This window comes from Notolabrus celidotus, chromosome 17 (assembly GCF_009762535.1).
Source record: "Notolabrus celidotus isolate fNotCel1 chromosome 17, fNotCel1.pri, whole genome shotgun sequence".
In the NCBI taxonomy this organism is placed as follows: domain Eukaryota; kingdom Metazoa; phylum Chordata; class Actinopteri; order Labriformes; family Labridae; genus Notolabrus; species Notolabrus celidotus.
Genome location: NC_048288.1, coordinates 4606156 through 4627020, shown reverse-complemented (window position 1 = coordinate 4627020; position 20865 = coordinate 4606156). Strand labels below are relative to the sequence as shown.

The 20865-nt window shown below is 41.8% G+C and overlaps 1 long non-coding RNA gene across 1 annotated transcript; it reads left to right on the top strand.

The window, feature by feature from the left end:
* The first annotated feature begins 759 nt into the window (after nucleotides 1-759).
* On the top strand, nucleotides 760-1789 carry LOC117829231. Its single transcript, XR_004634584.1, has 3 exons — nucleotides 760-950; nucleotides 1388-1465; nucleotides 1573-1789. It is a non-coding gene; the product is annotated as an uncharacterized LOC117829231 (long non-coding RNA).
* Nucleotides 1790-20865: the final 19076 nt, after the last annotated feature.

Genomic DNA, 20865 nt, shown 5'->3' with positions numbered 1-20865 from the left:
TTATGCCTAATCCTCTTTGCAATTCCATATGTTGTCATTTCTGATGATTGTCTGTAAATTGGCAAATTTAGAAAATAGGTGGAAAATGCCAGAGAAAAAATGATATCTTTTTTGTCCAAAACAAGTATAATCCCATAAGTGTTGTGAGGACATATGGCTTCACTGTGTGGTATTTGAATAACTTGATTGTGTGCAGTTTACATATATCATCAGAAAAGTACTTTATTATCTCAAAAGTGAATAATAGAGCTGGCGTGAGAGTATAATACTCACACACACACATTTATCATCAAGAGTGCCAGTTTCTATCAAGCATTCAAAGTCAAAAGAGAGCTGGATATGAGTCCCAGACAGAATAGGGAAGTAGTATCTCACGTAGTACAAGATTGCATCATCCGCGTAGAGTGCAAACACTGTTTTTAAGTTGAGGAGTGAAGGAGGTCTGGAATCAGGAGGGACTGAATCAACTCCACACTTTCTTGGTGAAATACCGTCCCCCTGACCAGTCAATTTCAATAAAACTTCAGACAAAGAAAGGTTAGCGTATATAGATTTCCCATCGTAGTCACGCACACAGCGCTGCACTGTCTCTCACTCTTCTGAACTCTAAATGCTACTCACTCATATTTCTCCATCCTATCCCTTACCTCTTCAATAATTCACAGACGGCAGCTTTCTCTGGCCTTTCAAACCTTTGAAAAGTAACCTACATCCCACAAACACACCATTCTTGTTATCCAACTGATGACATGTGTTTATTCCAGCCCTTTGCTTGTTGAGCGGAGGGAAGAGAAGGACAGGGGAAGGCTTCGCACTTCAAAGATTATTGATTGGTGTTGACAAGCTGATAGTGGATAAAACCTAAGTGCATTTCCAATATATCCACTTCAGTATGTCTTGATGTGCCACCTTTATTAGATGGACTTGAGGTAGCACTGGAGTAACTTGAGGTGAACTTTTTACACCGATCGATTATTTGTCAGAGCAAAAAAAGTTGGACTGAGTTATGATGTCACTTCTGTTAGCTTAAAGCTCTTACAAGGAGTTTATATCTGGTAATGAAACCAACACTGATGCCTCTGCAGGACCAACCAACGCAAACCAGCTCCTCAGACAGAAGACTGATTCTTTATGTACAGTTCTTTATGTGCCTGTCACCCATACAGCAGGGTCGTGTCGGACGATGCGATAAAAAGCACACTTGTTTTAGTTAGACATTAACACATTTACAGGAGAAGACCAGCTTGGATGAATGTCAAATTAATTAAAATACAAATTTCAACTAATCACTGTTTTGTTACCATTCATTTAATAAGTTATTTTCTCAAAAGCACCTTAATGACAGCCATTATCTTTACGCCTTATTTTTACTTCCATATGTTTACAGAAGCAAGTCAACCACTCCTATGGGAACCTCTGAGAAACTCCACTCCTCCATAATATTTAAGTCTGGGATCTGCCTCAAGTGTGTTTAAAAAAAAAGGACTGTTTGGATTAAATTCAACTCATTTCGTACCATTAATAATAACTTCTTATTTTCTTTAATTTATAATTTTGGGCATTATTCGACAGGACAGCTGAAGAGAGACAGGAAGTGTGGGGAGCAGAGAGCGGAGGAAGACATGGAGGAAATGGTCAAGGTCGCAAGTCGAACCTGCATTACTGTGACGAGGACTACAGCTCCGTACATGTGGTATATGTAGTTCAGTTATTTGTCATGAGTTGATGTTTAGTTTAGTTTCATGCATAGTTCTTGATCCCTGTGTTTCTAGTTTTACTTCCTGTCCTTGTGTGTTTCCCTCCTTTTTCATTAACCTGATTAGTCTCACCTGTGTCCTGTGTTCACACCTGTGTTGATTACTCTGTGTATTCAGTTTCTCTGTTTCCCCTGTCCTGTCATGGATCATTGTACATCTCTCCTGTGTTCTCTTTGTTTCTTTTGGATTTAGTTTACTGGACATTTCAGAACGTTTAGTTTGCACCTTTTGTTCTTTTGTTTATTAAAACCTTTTATTTCTAATCTGCCCCTGGGTTCTCCTTCCAACATTTTCTCCCAACATTACATTATTCTGCTACAATATTGTCACACATGTATATATAGTTACATATTACTTTGATATGAGATAGAGTCACATTGTCACAATCGGCCTCTCCATCATGGGTACCGGTATTTTTTATCAGGTTTCTATCCTTCCATAATGTGAGGGACTTCTGGGGTTAGAAAAATAAAAAACCAACAATGCCACCTTCAGACTGTCACCCAAAGAAAGTTAACAATATCCTATTTTAGCTCCAGACCCTTCAACAGAGGGTGTCCCCTTTAGGAAACCACAGGTTGGACCACAAATGAATACAAAAGGCATGATTCTAGAAAATATGAATACAATCTTTATTTTATTTGCAGAAAATTAGTTTTTTTTAAAACACAATCTTTATTTAATACACCAATACATTCAAACTGTTACTGAACAGAGTCTCAACACTGTTGTAACTAAACAAAAGTGTAACTCAATCTAAAGTAACAAATGTAATGCTCAAAAACGGCATCAAAGACCTGAAAGAAAACCATCTAACAAGCTCCAAAGAAAACACAACTAAAACGAGAAAGAGACGCAAGAAAGATAAACCAAAACATACAACAAAAAAAATAACAAAAAGACAAGGCAACAGTGACAATCTGTGAGGAAAACATGATACATTAACCAGTGATTAACAAACAGCTCAGTACAGATGGATGCTACAAACATTTTGTTTTACCTCAGCTGTCCGCGACCCTACCACGTCACTCTCCTACCGCATACCGTATACGCACTAGACACACTGACATCCATCAATACAGCAACAAGGAACACTGTCCTGGAATGAAATTACAAGTTAATCTTACATGAAATCAAACACCACTGTCAACACAACACGCTCATTCCTGCTCTCGACCTGGAAGCTCTGCAGAGACTGAGGGAAGCTCCGGCAGGTAAATTTATCCCTGCAAATGAAACAGGTAAACCTGATGATTGGTTCCCACCCAGCTGTGGTGCATAACCTACTAATCAGCAAGTTACACATAAAGAAAAGCACTTCCTTGGGTTGGACACCAAAAAGATCACCTGAGAATGGATCTATGGACATCCATACACTGACTTAGATACACTGAAACCCTAATGATGATGTCTGATGGCTAAAATATTCCTATAGTTGAGATGAACCTCAAAATCATTTCAATAACGTTGAATCACATTTTTGCTTTGTAAGAAAACCCAAAGCGTTGAACTGATGTCATCAACCGTGCTGAAATTCAACTATTAAGAAATCAAACCGAGTCCATATTGAGTGATATACAATTAGCCTGTGCTGTTGTCTTTGAAATATTAGAGGGAAACATAAAGTAAGAGATAAAAACACAACACAAATGTTCATGTTCTCCTCTGAAAAAGTTCCAAAACTGCAGGAAACAATAGCGAATCTGGACTCGAGCAGTTTTGTTGAGTGTAATAAATCAGTCCACCAGGGCTTGTGAAATGGAGGACAGTTGGAGAGTGTGGTATATGCAGTCAGAGAGAACAGCTCTGTCCAAGACAATCATATGATGTATCATTCATACTGTCAGTATGGTGTCTCTCCTCCTCCTCCTCCCTCCTTCTCTTCCTCTCAGTCTCTACGTCTCTGTCTGTCTCTCCTGCTCCGGACTCATATAGTCTCCCGTGGAGGCTATGATGAAGCTCGGCTCTCTCCATCACACACAGCTCCCCAGCTGCTCGGGGATTACACATTTCAATGATACATTCGCACACGGCGCCATTCAAATAGGCGTTGTGCTTTATATTCCGTGTCACAACTGCACCAAAAAACAGAGGTAGCAGCTGCCTTTGTTGAAAATTAACCCAAATACTTCTTCAAAAATCAGCTCTTGTGCTAACCAAACTTCCCAGAGACATCAAGGACATAATAACACCATGTCCTTTTCATCTGCAGAGCTAGTTTGGTGGAATGTCTTTTAATTTGTGGTCTCATTTCATTCCTCCCGGACTGTGCAAGGTGGTTTTAAAAGAGCGAGCGCTGCCTCTGAATCATTTGACCTCCCCGATTTGCTAATGAATGCTGTGAGCAATCACTGTTTCCCAGAAAATGGACAAAAATGATCCCTCATCTGTGCACCTAATCACTTACTGCCATTACCGCGTGCGTGTGTGTGTCTGTGTGTGTGTGTGTGTGTGCCAGTGTGTGTGACTGTCTGTCTGATTACTATCCCTGAATGAAATAGTTGTTTGGAATGATCCCATGGAGGAAGGGGGGGTTGTTCTTCAAGGTGAAGCAGGGATGAGGGAGGAAACAGGAGTCTTTATTTTTGCAAGAGCAGCTGAGGAAAGGGAGGAAAATCAAAAAGAAAGAAAGAAACTTAAAGACTTTTTGAAATGGAGGCAAGAAGGTGGGTAACGAGTGAAATTATTAGCAACTTTCCCCTCCTGCTGCCCTACACCGAGCTGAGTTTATCATTTCAAAAGTTCTTCCCTTAGAGCACTTTATTCAACAATAAGTGTAAGCATGTTAGGGAATCAGAGTCTCTACCTGCTCTTTAGATCAGACCTAACACCCACACTTCCACCTCAAAGACCAAGTCAAGACCCAAAGGCCCCAGCCTTGCAAGAGCAAACACCCAGTTTACACTCTGCTGCCTGTTTTATCCACGCTCTGTCATCTCTGTTTCTTTTATTGTTCTGTTCCCACATTGTTTCTACTCTTAATAAAGTGCGCTGAGAGGAAGTGTCAAATGCACTTCAAATGGAAGTAATGTGTGCGTGTGTGTGAGCGTGTGCAGATCTGCCTGCACCTGTAAAAATGTTGCAAGACAGACAGAAAGACAAGACAGAGAGAGAGAGAGACAGAAAAAAAGCAAAGGTCATGCTCAGCATTGTGTGATGAACTGAGTCCCTTGAAATCTCATTTCTGGGGGCTAAATCTGATCAGTGCCTCGGACGTGGACACAGAGAAAGGAAACTATGGTGGCCTACATGAGCGAAAGAGCGGGGAGTCACTGGGGACACATCAGGAGACACAGGCTGCACATTGAGGAATTATATAAATCTAAAAAACCTTTTGTATTTGTTTTCTGGGTTTGTGTTTTTGACTATGCAACATGTCTGGTATCTCAGAGCATCGACTTCCGTCTGACAACGATACAAGCCTCTGGGACGACAGTGAGTGATAAACGACTTCCAGCCGAGACATGTCTGCAAACCAATAACAATCATTTCTTGGTTTCTAAGATCCCCAAGAGGAGCGCCTGTTCGTCTGTTTCTGGTGAGTCTCAGCTTCACTGTAAATAGTAAGTTACACATAGGCTTACTTTTGCGATATGAACCCCAAAAAGAAAACGATTTTATGTGCATGAACTTGAAATAACTGTTCTTAAATGAGCTGAAGTGACGTCTGAGATGCCGTTAGCAAACTGCATTCTGCCTGCTTTAATTCTACATGAGGACGTTTTTTCCTGTGTATGCCAAAGCCTGCAGGTACGTGCAGAACAAACAGAACAATTTTCAAATCTAGATTTAGACATATTCTACGAGTTGACTTTGTAAATACAAAGCGGCGACCTCTGGTTGTGATAATTGAAGCCAATGTGGAAGTGTTAATAGCTGCAGTTCCTCGAGTGTCCTCTTGAGGCTGGCTTTTGAGGTACTGGAAACCACATACACACCAATTCAAAAAAGCTGATCTTTACAGCAGAAATAAACATGTATACAGCTTGCTACAAAAAGGAGTGTAGTATGGATAGCTCATTTCTCTATCACACACTTTACCGGGGGGTTAATTTTTTTATAATGCGACAGTTTTGAGGGGATTAAGATTACAATTTTTCCATAATTAGAGGCACAGCTGACTTGATTGACAGGCGGGAACACTGTAGCTGTTAGCAAAGAGGATAATGGACCGCCTCTTTACTGCACACGAGCTTGACAGGCGTTATGTTGAGTTCAGCATTTCCAATATGGCTCCCGCTGACGATTGGCTTCAAAACGGCGCTTCAGAAACAGATGGGTGATGTCACGGATACTACGTTCATTTGTTATACAGTCTGTGGCAAATACAGATTCATACAGATGTTGTTGATGCATTTGTATGTTTTCTCTTCATGCAATTTTCTACCGTTATATTTGTTTCCTATCATTTGGTCTGTTTTTTAAATTTGCATTGTTTATTTGAATTTAAAGCTTCTTTCTCGTAAGACAAACGCTTTTGTCCATTGATGTGCGTTTGCCCTTGTTGGCCACCATAGAAAACGATGAGAAGCACCAAAGGAAGCAGGAAGAAGAGGAGAAGAAAGAAGGGAGTCACAGAGAAGAGGAGAAGATGAAGGAGGGGGGGGGGGGGGGGTTGAATGTGAAAAGTCTATTTGCTTTTCCGCTGCTTATGTCCAGCTCTAATGGCAGAGGACAAAGAGGAATCCAACAATAACACGCTTCTCCATCAAATGCTGCCGTCACGAGTGGAAAATGAAAAGATGAAATGACGGAGGGCACCTTCCACCTATTCTGTTTTTTCTTTTATTCTTTCATTCTTTATTCTCAGCTGCTCCTTTGCTTTGTAATGACATGATGGTAGCCTAATGCTCCATCAGGAACTATTTGATTGCACTCTTTCTCTGAACATAAGAAGCAAGGCGCCGAGAGGAAACCTGTCAATTAATTGAGCTTCCATGTTTTTATTTGGCGGGACATGGTCCGTCTTTCACACACACACATTCAGAGCACAACTTAACATAAACTCATAAAAGTCAGGAGAAAAAAGGAAAGAAGAAGAAGGATAAAGGAAGAAGGAGCCATTGAAGGTGTGATTCTATAAACTGTCAATACTGTTAGTGTTATCGGCGTGACAATGAAGAGGAAGCTTTGGCAGAGCTGTCGTTTCTTTCTTTTACTTCTAACATCAGCACTATATAATCCCTGTTTGTAGATCACCACACACCTGAACATGTGTGTGTGTGTGTGTGTGTGTGTGTGTGTGTGTGTGTGTGTGTGTGTGTGTGTGTGTGTGTGTGTGTGTGTGTGTGTGATGATTGCAGGTTTCTTCTCAAGTCTTTCTTCCTGTGTGTCCTTACAGAGGAGAGTCTGTGTCTATATGTGTTTATGCAATTGTGTGTTTCCATTGTGAGTGCATGATGATTGCTTGAGTCCATCTGTATGTGTGTGTGTGTGTGTGTGTGTGTGTGTGTGTGTGTGTGTGTGTGTGTGTGTCAAGATAGGGTCACCTTGCATCCATCTCTTAGCGTTTAGAGACCCCCTACAAGGATAAAAATCATCCTCTGAACTTAATCCAGGCTTATATCCTCTTCTTCCTCCAAACTCACAAAAAATGCGCACACATACACACATACAGACTGAACCCAACACACACACAGATACACACACAAACACACAAACAAGCCCAGGACACCTGAGCAGAGGGACCAACAGAAACCAGTTAAGAGTAAAGCCCATCATAAACAGCTGAGTTTGCAGCTTCAAGCAAATATAGAGAGTAATCTGTGTGTTTGCACCCTAAAACACCCTGAACCTTCAGCAGTGTGAGTGTTTCCCTTCATCATTCAGGGGTTGATGGACACTGGTTGGTTCTGGAGAACACATGGCCACTTCTCACATTGCAGGAACTTGTGGATCCTTATCTGGGGTTTCTCCAAAGTATAATTGTCTGATCCAAACACAGGGTGAAGGGACTTCCACACCACATTCATACACTGATGAGAGGATGCTTTACCAGGAGACCATCATCACAAACTCATCCCATTCATACCCAATCACACACAGTGGCTAAGTGGAGGATTGAGGGGTTTGATGTCTTGCTCAAGACATTGTCATGTGGGCTGCAGGAGCTGGGGATGGCTCAGTGGGTAGAGACGGTTGTCTCAATTGGAAGGTTGGTGGTTCGATCCCAGCTCTGCAGTCACATGCTGAAGTGACCTTGGGTAAGACACTGTTGGTCAGCAGTGTGTGAATGTGCATGAATGAGATTAGCTAATCCCTTACTATAGCAGCCTCTACCATCAATGAGTGAATGTGGTCTGAATGTGTTGAGTAGTGTAAAAGAGCTTTGAGTGGACAGACTAGAAAAGAGAAATAGAAGCACAAGTCCATTTAACATTAACCATGAACTACCAACCTTCTAACCGAGAGACATTACCACTGAGCCCAATCTGTGATACTGCAAGTCTAAAGGAAAAGTGTAATATTTGTGCATTTTACAAATTCCTAGAATACAGTTAGTTGATTGAAAGCGTTTCATAGAGGTTGAAAGGAGACTTTAAGTTAAACAGCTATTTCCAACAGAGATAAACGTTCTACCGGTGAAACTGCTCAGTCAGAAGCAGCACTCTCATCCTGTTCTTAGTCCCAACTTGTCAAATACTGATGCTTTGTCTATATATTTTTTTTAAAGCAGTAAGCATCTGCATGAGGTGCACAAGGCTTTCAACCAACAGCAACCCATTCATGGCGATATTAGACTGTATTAACTGGGAGTAACCTAAGAGTAAGACTGATTGTTACGGTCTCCTGAGCAGCCCAGACCTAAAGCTCAAAAGGTGGAGACCACAACATATAAAAAAGGGACGCCACACAAAAATACCAATAAAACCTCTGGCCAGAATGAACAATAGGTCGAAAGGTGCCGGTTCAGCCTCAGGATGGACCATCGCTCCCACCACCTAACCCTAAACTAACTGGGGGTAAAAATCTAACTCTACAAACTCCAAACAAATAGACTTGTTTGGGAAAAGTAAACAAACCCTCTTCATGCTCAATGTGTAACACCAGACCTCCACCAGATCCCTGTCCGGTCCATCTTTAATCCGCAGGGGTCCGGCTCCATGCAACACTCACCGGTTGCAATTTCATTAGGCAGCACTGAGCAGGACCGCCGGACAGGTGGAGTCATGTGACCGAGGTTTAATCACTGAGTCAAGGATTCTCCTCCTCCTCTCCTCATCCATGTTGTCTTTCTGGTCCTCTGAAAACCTCTGACCTGTTGACTCCAGGCCTGGCTCCGCTCATCATGACGGTTTGTTGTTGTAGTTAAGTGAAATACGATCTGGTGATAACACAGAGTGTTTTATTCTGAAAATTAACCAGAGGTTTTCATTTTGTTTTGGTGCCTGACTTCCTGTCCCGCTCCATCTGCTCTGTTGAGATTGATGCTTCGTTCTCCATCATCCGGCAAAAATAGAAGTCTTGTGTATCTGATCTGGAGGACTCCGACCTACCAGATCAGAGACGCAGCCGGAACGCAATGGAGCGGATCCAGGGGAAGTTAACACATTGACTAGAATAGAAACCTATCAGATCCGGTGCCGTGACGGATCGGAGACGGACCGGAAACAGATCTGATGGAATTTGGCCGTAAGAGAGAGACCAGCCAGCTCTGCCACTCTTTATCCCCTCCTACCTGAGCACTAGGACACTCAGGTGTGCAGCCGGCAGAGGGAAGCGGGACCAGAGAGATGGAAGAAAGAGAGCAAGAACCAGAGGAGCCGTACATAACATCGATTGACTGAGAGAGTTTTCTTTAGGTGGAAGCCGATGGATGGACTTCTACCCTGCAGACTGAGCAGCATCCATAAATAAAAGACTGAAGTCATGGAGTTTGTCTTAATCTCAACCATGCAGTTGTTTTTGTTTGCTTCTTTTACTAAACTCCACTAAACTGACCTTTTGATGCTAACTATGCAAAATGAACAGGCAGAAAAAGATGCCACCATGTGCATCTGAATAATCTGCCGGAGACTTGTGATAGACGATCAGTGTTTGAAGGCCTGGGATGAGACAGCGTCGGTGTGCTTTGGGGAGCAAAAGGCACACAGGCTCAGCAGTCCTTTGAACACACTTTTGCTTTTTTAAGAGAATAAACCAGTTAATAAATATACTTCTTCGATGGATTGCGAGTGCTCTAAATGAAACAGTGCAAGCAAAAGAGAGACACAATGTTCGACCCTGATTGAATCTGAAAAAATAATCTGCTAGCTGTAAGAAACAAAACAGTAATCAGACAATGAGCTGGGTGCCAGACACACCATTGATTTCAAACTATCTCTCTAAGCAGCCTCAGAGGCGCAGAGCATATCCACCTTATGATATTGACCCTGCCTCTAACAAATATGCTTATATTCATATTGCCTTTCTGACTGAGACAATGTGCAGCCGCTCTTTGGATGGATATTGGATCATACACACATGCTTACCTCCAAATTCAATATTCATTCTCTCTCGCGCGCTTGTGCTTTATCTTTGGAGCTAATATTTATGTGATGTTTGGCACGCAGCTAAGAAAAAACAAAAAACACTAAATCGCCTTGCGTCAAAAATCAATGATAAAATGGGGGCGCATGCTCTGTTTTCTAGGTCACATTTGAATATTTCTTTTAGAGGTATTGATTTGTTTAGTGTGACCTACCCGGGCCCATTCTTTGTAATTAAAAGAGAGAGAGGGACTGTGGCGTGGGGGCCAGCATCTCAGACGTGTTGGTGTCCATGTGTGTGTGTTTGTGTGTGGACAAGCTTTTGTGTACTGGTGTGTGTTTGTGGGGCTAATGAATGAGAGGCAGTTATGATGAAGAGGGGGTGGAGCTGAACCTTAAGGAAGATTTATACTATGCTGAGTATCCGTGTGTGTAGGTGAGAGTGTGGCAGTGGGGTAGATTAATTTTGCTATATTAAATTCAGTCTATAATCCAGACTTGTTCTCCCTCCCTGGAAGCTTTTATATCACAGGGGCCGAGGCAGACAAAGGAGGCAACAGGATGGTCTGTAGAATCTGTTTATGTGTGTGAGTTTATCAGAGAGCCTGAGAGGAAGGAGAGGTACAATGGATCCTAATTGATAAAGAGCTACTGTCTGTTGTCTGTGTGTATAAAAACCATGAATGCATAGTCATCTTTTATTTCATCCCTGGTAACCTTCTCCTTGGTCTTTATAAATCTTGTCTCTCTTGGTGCATGGTACTACATGTTGCAAGTTGGGGTGCACGAGTTTTAGCCTCCGGATAAAGGAAATAATTGATCATTCCACTAATTAAACTTTATCCAATAAAATCAACTGATAAAATATGCTTTCATTTACTTACTGACAACATCCCAACACAGAGGGTCACATGCAGAGGAGAAAAAACAAGCAGACAAGAGAGAAAACGGCGTCACCTTTGTGTAATTTTTTCATCTTTATAGAGAAAGAACCATTGCAACTTACAAAAGATGTGCCACAAAGTGTCAGAAAGGGGGGAAACATTTAAAGATGTAACAAAATCAATTTTATGCATCACCTGAAAAGTCGTCATCGTGATGAAGATGTGGTGTGTCTTCTTCCAGTCACCTCACTACACCACCAGATGGCTGGACCACGATGGGGTCCAGAGCCTTCAGCCGCTCTGCCCCCCACCTCTGGAACTCCTTCCCTCCAGATATCCGTAACATCGACTCTCTTTCCATTTTCAAGACTTGCTTTATATTGTTCTTTTAAAAAAAAACTCAGCCCTGTAAGGTGACCTTGAGTCCTCTGAAAGGAGCCTTTATTAAATAATATATATTATTATTATTATTATTAAAGAAATACGAGGAAACGCGGTAAAGCGAATGATTAGAGGTCTTGAGGCCGAAACGATCTCAACCTATTCTCAAACTTTAAATGGGTAGGAAGCTTGGCTCGCTGACTTGGAGCTGACTTTTGGTAAGCAGTACTGGCGCTGCAGGATGAACCAATGAAGGCGCCAGATGCCCATGCTCATCAGACCTCAGAAAAGGCGATGGTTGATCTAGACAGCATGGCGGTAACTATGGAAGTCTGAATCTGCCAAGGAGTGTTTAACAACCATAGACTGTATAAATCATGGACGTAGTATCCGTGACATCACCCATCTGTTTCTGAAGCGCTGTTTGAAGCCAATCATCGGCGGGAGCCATATTGGAAATGCTGAACTCAACCTAACTGCTAACTGAAAACTCGTAATCTTAATGTCTTCGAAATTAACGCGATATGAAAAAATTCACCCCCCATACAGTGTGTGCTGATAGAGAAATGAGCTATCCAGACTACACTCATCTTTTGTACCAGGCTGTAAACATGTTTATTTCTGCTGTAAAGATTGTTTTTTTTAATTTGTGAGTATGTGGTGTGATGGAATTCAGCGACAAACTGGACACTGGACACAGAAGACTCAGGAGACTCGTACGGCTTACGTTGAAATAGTTTATGTAGAACTTGGCCAAGGAGAAATAACATAACAGTGCACAGGCAGGAGAGTGCAGTACAATGCCAAGTCAGTACTCACAGACAAAACCCTTGGCATGGTAGTTATTCCCTCTGAAGACGACACTAAAGTTAGATAACCATGTTTGGACAATAGGAACACAACAAGTGGGAAGAAGACCTGTGCTCTAGTTCTGGAGACAGTAAGTCGGCCATAACACATAGATAAAGACGGGAGCAGGAGGAGAGACCTTGACTACTACCCTGACACTAACAAGTTACTCTAAACATGACATTTAGACTGAAAGAATACAATAGCTAAACATTCTTACATACACATATATAAGACTATGAAAATTCCACAACATCAATCAATCAATCAATCAATCAATCAATCTTTATTTGTATAGCGCCAAATCACAACAAACGTTAACTCAAGACGCTTTTACAAACATAGGAGGTCTAGACCACACTATGTCAAATTATGAACAGAGACCCAACACCAAGACAGGGTAAGACTCAGTCTGACCCCACCTTAATCCATCATGAGCATTGCACATCGCAGTATTTAGCTAGTTACAGTGGTGAGGAAAAACTTCCTTTTAACAGGCAGAAACCTCAGGCAACATGTGGTATCCGGTTCTTCTGTAGCTACTAGCAGTTTTAGCACTTTCGTATCGGCCTCAATTCTCACGGCCTGAGGTTGCGGCTTGATAACAACTCACCTGCCGAATCCACTAGGCCTGAAAATGGTTGGCGCTGGAGCGTTGGGTCCATACCCGGCTGTCGTCAGCAACTGGAGCCGCGAGGTCTAGGCCGTGGCAGGAAGGTGAGCTGTCGCTGTGAGCATGGAAGCCTAGGGCGCTGGCCCAGGTGGAGATCTTGGTGGTAGTACTAAAAAAATATTAATACCAATAATAATACAAAAATAAAAAATAATATGAAGCAGATGTAGATGAGCTAGCATTAGCACTGCATCAGCACCGTGTTGCTTCAAGAACTGCAGAGTTGACCAAAGTTGAGCTAAAAGCTGAAACATTACATGTCAGTAACTTGATGAGAATCTTATCAGGTTGGTTTTGGTCAATGGTATTGGCTCAGAGAAATCTGTATCATGCATCTTGTGTCACAAAAGATGAGAGCAACAAATGAAGCAATCTAAACTGAACCATGACAAACATGAACATTTTGTGAATTATTATTTTTCAGGATGGTTGTCAAATTGTTTTGTGTCAAATTAGGGGAGTTATTTTTCATCTATACTAAGAACAATAAGTAAAACCTTTTTTATATGAAATAAAAAATAAATCTTCATGCATTTTACATGTTAAGACCTACAGCAAGTTATGTGGATGAACTTTAAATGTTACTTTCTTTTATATAAAAGTTAAATCCTCCCTTATATATGAAACCCAGAACATCTCACCTTTCTCACCTTACCTGTTGAAAAGAATGTAGAGCACAATCATCACACACTTCCACAGGTGTGAATCAAAAAAACAAGTTAACAGCTAAGTCAGTTTCAAAGGTCAAAAACTATCGAAGCTACAACAGTGAGTTCAACACGTAAGAACAAAGAATCCAAATAAAAGAATTCATAAACAATTATTATCTCCTGCCACAGACTGGGGAACATGTTCTTATTAAAGTTTGCAGAGGAGAGTCGGTTCTGTTAATCCCCTTCTGGGGGGTTTCTCAAGTGAAATCTTAATCTATTTCAGGGGAGATGGATTGTGTTTGAATTAATTAAAATGCACAGCCGTGGGGTTCTTTTGGTCATTAGCGTACAGCTACTTCTCTTCTCTGCTCTAAATATCTGGGTCTTGAGACAGCATGTTGTTTTTCCAATTTAAGCCGAGAAAGAGAGACCTTTCATTATGTAGATGATGTTTTTTGTTACACATAATCAAACTGTAACTGTATGTGTGATTCTTTTGTTTTTCTGCAGACACTGTGGAGAAGTGAAATCAGGAAGTGGAGAGTCTTTGCTCACTTTCAGTCGCCACCTGGAAAAGCCAATTTAAAGAAACAGAAGGAGGCCCAACGTGTTGTAGGGATCACAGCTGTTTGGATGCATTCACAGTGTGTGCTGGATCCTGACGGACTACATGTGGTTAATTGATTGATTGATTAATTATCACTCAAAAAATTAAGGTATAACTGGGTGATCTTTATGATTATAATCTGAAGAGTAATACACGATGGGGAACCGTTGGCCTAGCGGTCCAAGCGTGTGCACCATGTACAGAGGCTGTAGCCCTCGCTGCAGAGGTCGCAGGTTTGATTTCAGCCTTGACCATTTACTGTATGTCTTCCCCCACTCTCTACTCCTAATATTTCCCGTCTCTCTCTTCAGCTGTCCTGTCCATTAAAGGTGACATATCATGCAAAATCGTCTTTTTAATGGTTCTCTACCTGAAATATGTGTCCCTGGCATGTCTACAAACCCCCCCGAAAATGAAAAAAATCCATTCTGCCCCTGTTCTGATTTCTCCACCTTTCTGTAAATGTGTGTGAAACGAGCCGTTTCAGTTTCAGTGTTTTTGTTACGTCACAACAATATCCGGTCTGTCACGGAGTCAGAGCTCGGAGCTTGTTGAGCCCATAGACTGTATAAAATACAACTCAACCCCTCCTCTGTTTTTCAATCCCTGCACACGTGTGCTAACAAGGAGCTTAGGAGGGAGGCATGCTAGTTGTAGGCTGTCTTAATAAACACAAAGGTCGGTTTTACTCCCCACGTCTGCAGATTTGAACATCTAGTGGATGTTTGTATTTATCATGGATAAGTGCTAGCGCTAGTTAGCATAGCCACATAGCTATATGTTCGTAGCTGTGTACCAAGACACACGTTGACATACTGACAAATAAAACAACAAGACACACTAAATCTGTGACCAATCCTTCAGAAAGATCCTGCTACAGGCGCCTCTCCATCAGGATCAGATTCTGGATCAGATTCAGAGGGTTGAAGTAGCACGGTCTGTAAGCAGTGTCTCTATTCAGCCAACATGTAAACATTAGATCAACGTGCTGGAGAGCCGAGGCCAACATCCACTTCCTGAGGGGGCGTGGTCAGAGAGAAAACCGACTGTTCTGAGCAGGGCTGAAGAAGAGAGTTTTTCAGGCATGCCAAAATCTGATTTCAAAGTGTTTTTTTGAGCATAAACTTTAAAGACATGTTTTGGGGACCTCTTAGACCAGTATATATTGATGAAAAAGAGCATAATATGTCACCATTAAAGGCCTAAATGCCCAAAAACATAACTTAAATAAAAGAGTATTTCACAATGCAGAGGGGGGATCTTCTACCTTATGCATCCTCTTTTTGTTTACGACAAGAAGTCTGGCTACAATTTTTAACCAGGTGATCCTTAAATCTGTAATAGAGAGAGAGTGATGCTTCAGTGCCTCTTGTGTGTGAAAAATCCTTCCTTCGTTTGTTAGTGTTGACTACTGCGCAACAAACGTTGACCCATTGCTTCTTTAAACTTGCTTCTGTTGATTTAACCCTTTTGGGTAAGTCATTCATTTTTATTTTCCAATCTTTTCAGTGATAATTTTTCCCACGAATGTTTCTGTGATCGAGTAAAACTTGAAGGAGTTTTTTTTTATTATCCTATGGTTTAATAATGTCTTATATTTTTTTCTTTTCATAGATTTGACCTTTAATGGCTTTTCTGTCCTCTCCTCTGGAGTATAATATAGTTTTATCCAGTTCTGCTGTCTTTGGTGTGATATTCTGAGTGTATTGGTACTCATCACACTGATTTCAACCACCTTGGTTTGTATTTTTTTTATTAATCTTATTTTATTTGCACATCATAAAAACAACAACAACAATATATGTAAAGGAATCAAAAACATTGCGCAGGGGAGGTCAGAAGCCCTAAGAGGCTTGTAAAAATACCTTCCCTTTTGCTAAACAAAAAGTTATAAGAAGAAGCAATACAGATAAGTTACCAAAAACAGCTCCATAACTTTACATTTGCATTTACAATACATGATATATACAATTAGACAGAAGAAAGAAAGAAACATACTCTATTAATCCCCATGGGGGAAATTAAATTTTTCCACTTGTGTTATTTTTTGGTCATGCTACACACACAGTTTGGCATATACATACAATTTAATGCACAAACATGCAGTGGACATGCACTTAGGGAAAGATGTCAGAGTGAGGATGCTGCCAACAACCAGCGCACCCCAAGCAGTTGGGGGTTCGGTGCCTTGCTTGAACCAGCACCTCTCCAGCCACCAGTCCACTTGCCAAACTTTGGCCATACTAGGACTCGAGCCAGCAACCCTCCAGTTCTCAAGCCAAGTCCAGATGGACTGAACTACTGCTCCATTAGATCAGACAAGTATGTTGATACTTGTTCAAATTTGTCTAGATAAATCAGGATTCTGAGGAAGGTCTCAGTAAGATTGAATGTTGCTCTTCAAATTAAGTTTGCTGGGTGTTATCATTCAAATATTTCGTCCACCGTGCATTGTGCAATATGTCAGCTTGTGTGGGTTATCCAGGTAAGCTTAGCTAAACTGTTAAATGTAGCATGTCTACCGTGTGTTTGCTGGCTTTGTGTGGCCTCCCTTTGTGTGGTTCCTGTGTCCCTCTGTCCTTTAGCCCCGGTGTCACCTTCCTCCCCTGTCTCTGGGCCGTCCGAGCCTGTTTGAAGTGGCTATTAGCCCGAAATCAAAGCCTGCCATCAAGCCCATCTCAGCCCCGTGCCCTTTTAGAATATTCACCCACGGCCTTTTGTGAGCCCCCTGGAATAAAAATAATCAAAATCAGAATGGACCTTCATGTGCAATAACACTCTGTCTACTCTTACGGCCTCCACAGTCAATGCCATTTATAATTCATGCACCCATACTGATGGGTCCGGGGTGCGTTCAAGAGGTCCGCTCCTCACTGTTCCACCACTGTTCATCAATAGCCGCCGGCCAGGTAGGGGACTTTATTATTGAACAGTGGCCATGCCAGTTTGACGCAAACACTGTTCTATAATTATTAGAACTTCAAAAACTTTACACTCACTCCATCTTCCTCTCTCTGTTTGAAACGGCCTCCCTCTCTCTCCCGCTCCTCTCTGTTGTTAATTTAAACACTGGCCGTTTCATCCCTCCCTGTAGGTGTCTGTTTTACAATAAAAGGTCATCCTCATTTGTCCGCAGACACAAAAGGGACCACCGCCAGTTCTGAGGTCAGACAATCAGACAGACGGATAAATAGACGGTCGGACACAGGGATGGCTGGCACTACAGGCTGGCGCTCAGGATAGAAGTGGGAACGCGAGATAAGAAGGTAAGATAGATGGAGAGACAGCGAGGGGGTAGAGAGAGAGAGAGAGAGAGAGAGAGAGAGAGAGAGAGAGAGAGAGAGAGAGAGAAAGAGATGGCAAAGATGGAGGGAGTGGTAGTCACCGGCGATGGGGCGGGTGGTGGGCGAGAGCGAGGACAGATAACTAATCACACCATCACCTCCAGTCTTCTTCCTCCTCACTAGTCCTTCTTCACCTCCTCTCTGCTCCTCTGCGGGGATGATTGACGAGGGCACGCTGGACTGAGGTTGTCCCAGTCCCCAGATTAGAAAGCCCTCAAACAAATGAAGCCTGGAAATGCTGCCCTAGGGAGCCAGGAGCCACGGGTAAGACAGACAGGACACACACTCTTGGCTTAAAGAGACATGAAGATAAGGGGAAGGGAAGAACCAGAGAAGGAGAGGCAGGAAGAGATGGGAAATGACATGTTTCTTGGGTTTTAAGGAGATTCAGCACGAGGAGAGACAGTTGGCGGAGTAAAAAGAACGGGGGATAAGTTTAAGAGAAGTTTAAGATTCTAACAAAGAGTGTGAGCGAGGAAAAACCGGGAGGCAGAGACAATTATATGTGTAAGGTGAGGGAGAAGGCGTGAAGTCACTTTAATTAGGTTACCTGCAGAGAGGGACGAAATGAGACGCTGAGCATGACAAACAGAGGAAAAGAGAGTGATGGAAGAGAGGGGTAAAGGGAGAAAAAAAGGACTCCCGACCATGCCTTTACACACCTGTTCTAGTCCTTCTAAGATTAGCAACCGTACGTTGTTCCCCTTATGCTCCTCTGCAGATCTGATACGGTACATTTATCAAGAAGTGAGCATCACCCTGTCCTCCTCAACAACCTCACACACACACAGAGACACACAAACACACACTCCTCCGCCCCCCCTGCCTCTACACCTCTTGAAAAACGATCATCCTCAACCCTGGCCCTATTGTTTAAGATTCAAGCATTAGTGAAAAAAGGGCATGAAAAGGGGGAAAAACACATGATATACGAGCAGATATTAAGAAAAAGTTTGATTTTATAGATGTCACATGACCCTAGCATGAGTGACCTCCATTTTCCCAAATGGCGCAGGTCCAGGGTTTTAATGGAGTCTCCGCCAGCCATATATCAGCGCAGCTTGTCTCGTAAAGCTCTCCTCAGGCCGACCTCGCAAACCACCTCCACCTTTATCGTGACACTTAGGGAGGATTTCACGAGCAGAAAATAGATGTATTAACAGGGAATGATTTTAATATAGTCGCTGGGAGAAGCGAGCGGTGTTGGAGAATTCGCCTGTTTTTCTGTGGTTGCTGTATATATTTGGATTTTTTTTTGTGTGTGTGTGTGTGTCTCGTCTTTCCGTCCTTCTTTCTCCATCCCTCCTGCTCTGTCTCAATCTCCGCTCACCCCCCTCTCCCTCCCTCCGTCTGTCTCTTCCTCCCTCCCACCTCTTCCTCCAATGTCTGTAGAGTGTCACAGTGTTACAGCGAGTCAACATGACACTTTTTAAAGTTTTGCGAGGAGGCTGACAGAGCACAGAGGAGATTAACCTAGCTGCCTGCCATAGCACCTGTCCCTCTCCTCTCCCTTTTTCTCCCCCATAAAAATAACACATCGGACCACATGATGCAGCTGTGTCGGCCACATTGTGTTAAATATAAAGCAGTAAAGGTTTTATCAAGTAGGGTGAAGATGTTAAATGTAAAGTTTATAAAAATGCAAAAGGAACAGGAGAATAAAACTCAGTCTTTTCAGAAAAGCACAGGAGAGAATACACAAAATAAAGTTGCATGAAATGAAGTTAAAGAATTATATTCTTCTTCTCTATCTGTCTCTCTCCATCACAGATTTCTCTGCCAGTCAGGTCACAGCAGACAGCTGTCCACCAGTGAATCTGGTCCTGTTCGAGGTTTCAGGATGCCTAAAAGATTTCCTCGCCAATGTTGTAACATTCAAGCTCCAGGTTTTTAACTATATATTGAAGAGTATGATCTAGATTTACTCTTTATGTACGACTGTGTTTGTTCTGATTGGAGTGATGGAATTTAAAAATAGTTGGTTTAAGCTGTGATTACGCAAAGACTAAATAAGAATCAGAATCAGCTTTATTGTCGTTGTACAAGTACAATGAAATTTCATCTGACTTCTCTCTGTTTAAATGTCCTTAAGTATCCAGATAAGCTGCATGAGTGAACTTTTCACCCTGGATGTATTTGGATTTTTTCCTGCCATCGCCCTAATAATATAAATATATATATATATATAAATGTGGGCTACGCTTAAATAAGCATTATGCTTCTGCCTAGGCCTTTTCAGTCATCACTAGATGCACTCCTGGTGCTTTATTGAAAGTGTCTGTACTGTAAAAAATATTGTGTTATGTATGATGACTGAATAAAACACTACTACTACTACTACTAATAATAATAATATGTCCATGTTAAATTGGAGGGAGGAAATATTGAGGAAATTCAGAAAAATGCTGTTCATATGTGCGACTGGTGATCTGAGAAGTTTTCTGCTGTGTCCAAAAATGCAACGATGACACAAATCCAAAGCAGAAGGCTGTCAGATTATATTCATGAACAGTTTTTGGTTACATCAGGAGTAAGAGGACAGAAAAAAGGACGGCATGTTTTGGTAATCTAATCTAAAACTTATATATAAGACTTTAGGAGAAGTGTTTCTCAATGGATCAACAACCCTTATCAATTAATGCTCCCATTACAGAATAATTTCATATCACACCACTACTCTCTCCATTAGCACAGTCCAGGAAGCATGTTTAATATACTCTATTACAAATTATGATTTCAAGAGAAGCATACCTGGATTCTGGCTCCATTCATGTGCAAAACCGCTTAGCTGCACGTCCTGATGGGAAGCACTAGAAGTGGAGCGAAAAATAATGGGTTAAAAAGTCCTCATCAGGTAGAGAGACTGCCTCTTGCTTTCTTCTGCTCTCTTTTCCACTCGTTTATTAACACCCAGGATGCCTTCAATCACTCCAAGCATTGTTATAAAATGCAAAGCTGTACAAAGTGGATAACTCTGTTGCTTTACCTTCCATTTTTTTCAAATAAACTTTATTGCAAATATTGACAATAATACAGAAGTCAGGTTATGAACACGTGTATATCACAGAGAATAAAAGAAAGGGAATAAGAAACAAAGAAGAACATATGGAAGAGTAAAGTCAACGATCAGAAGTTTTAAGCTTTGATAAGATTGTGAAAGATTTACGGTGACCACTGTGGCGTCCGCTTTACGTCACCTCCAGCCTCTGGAGACCATCGCTCCCCTTCCCCACCCTGTCCGACACAGTG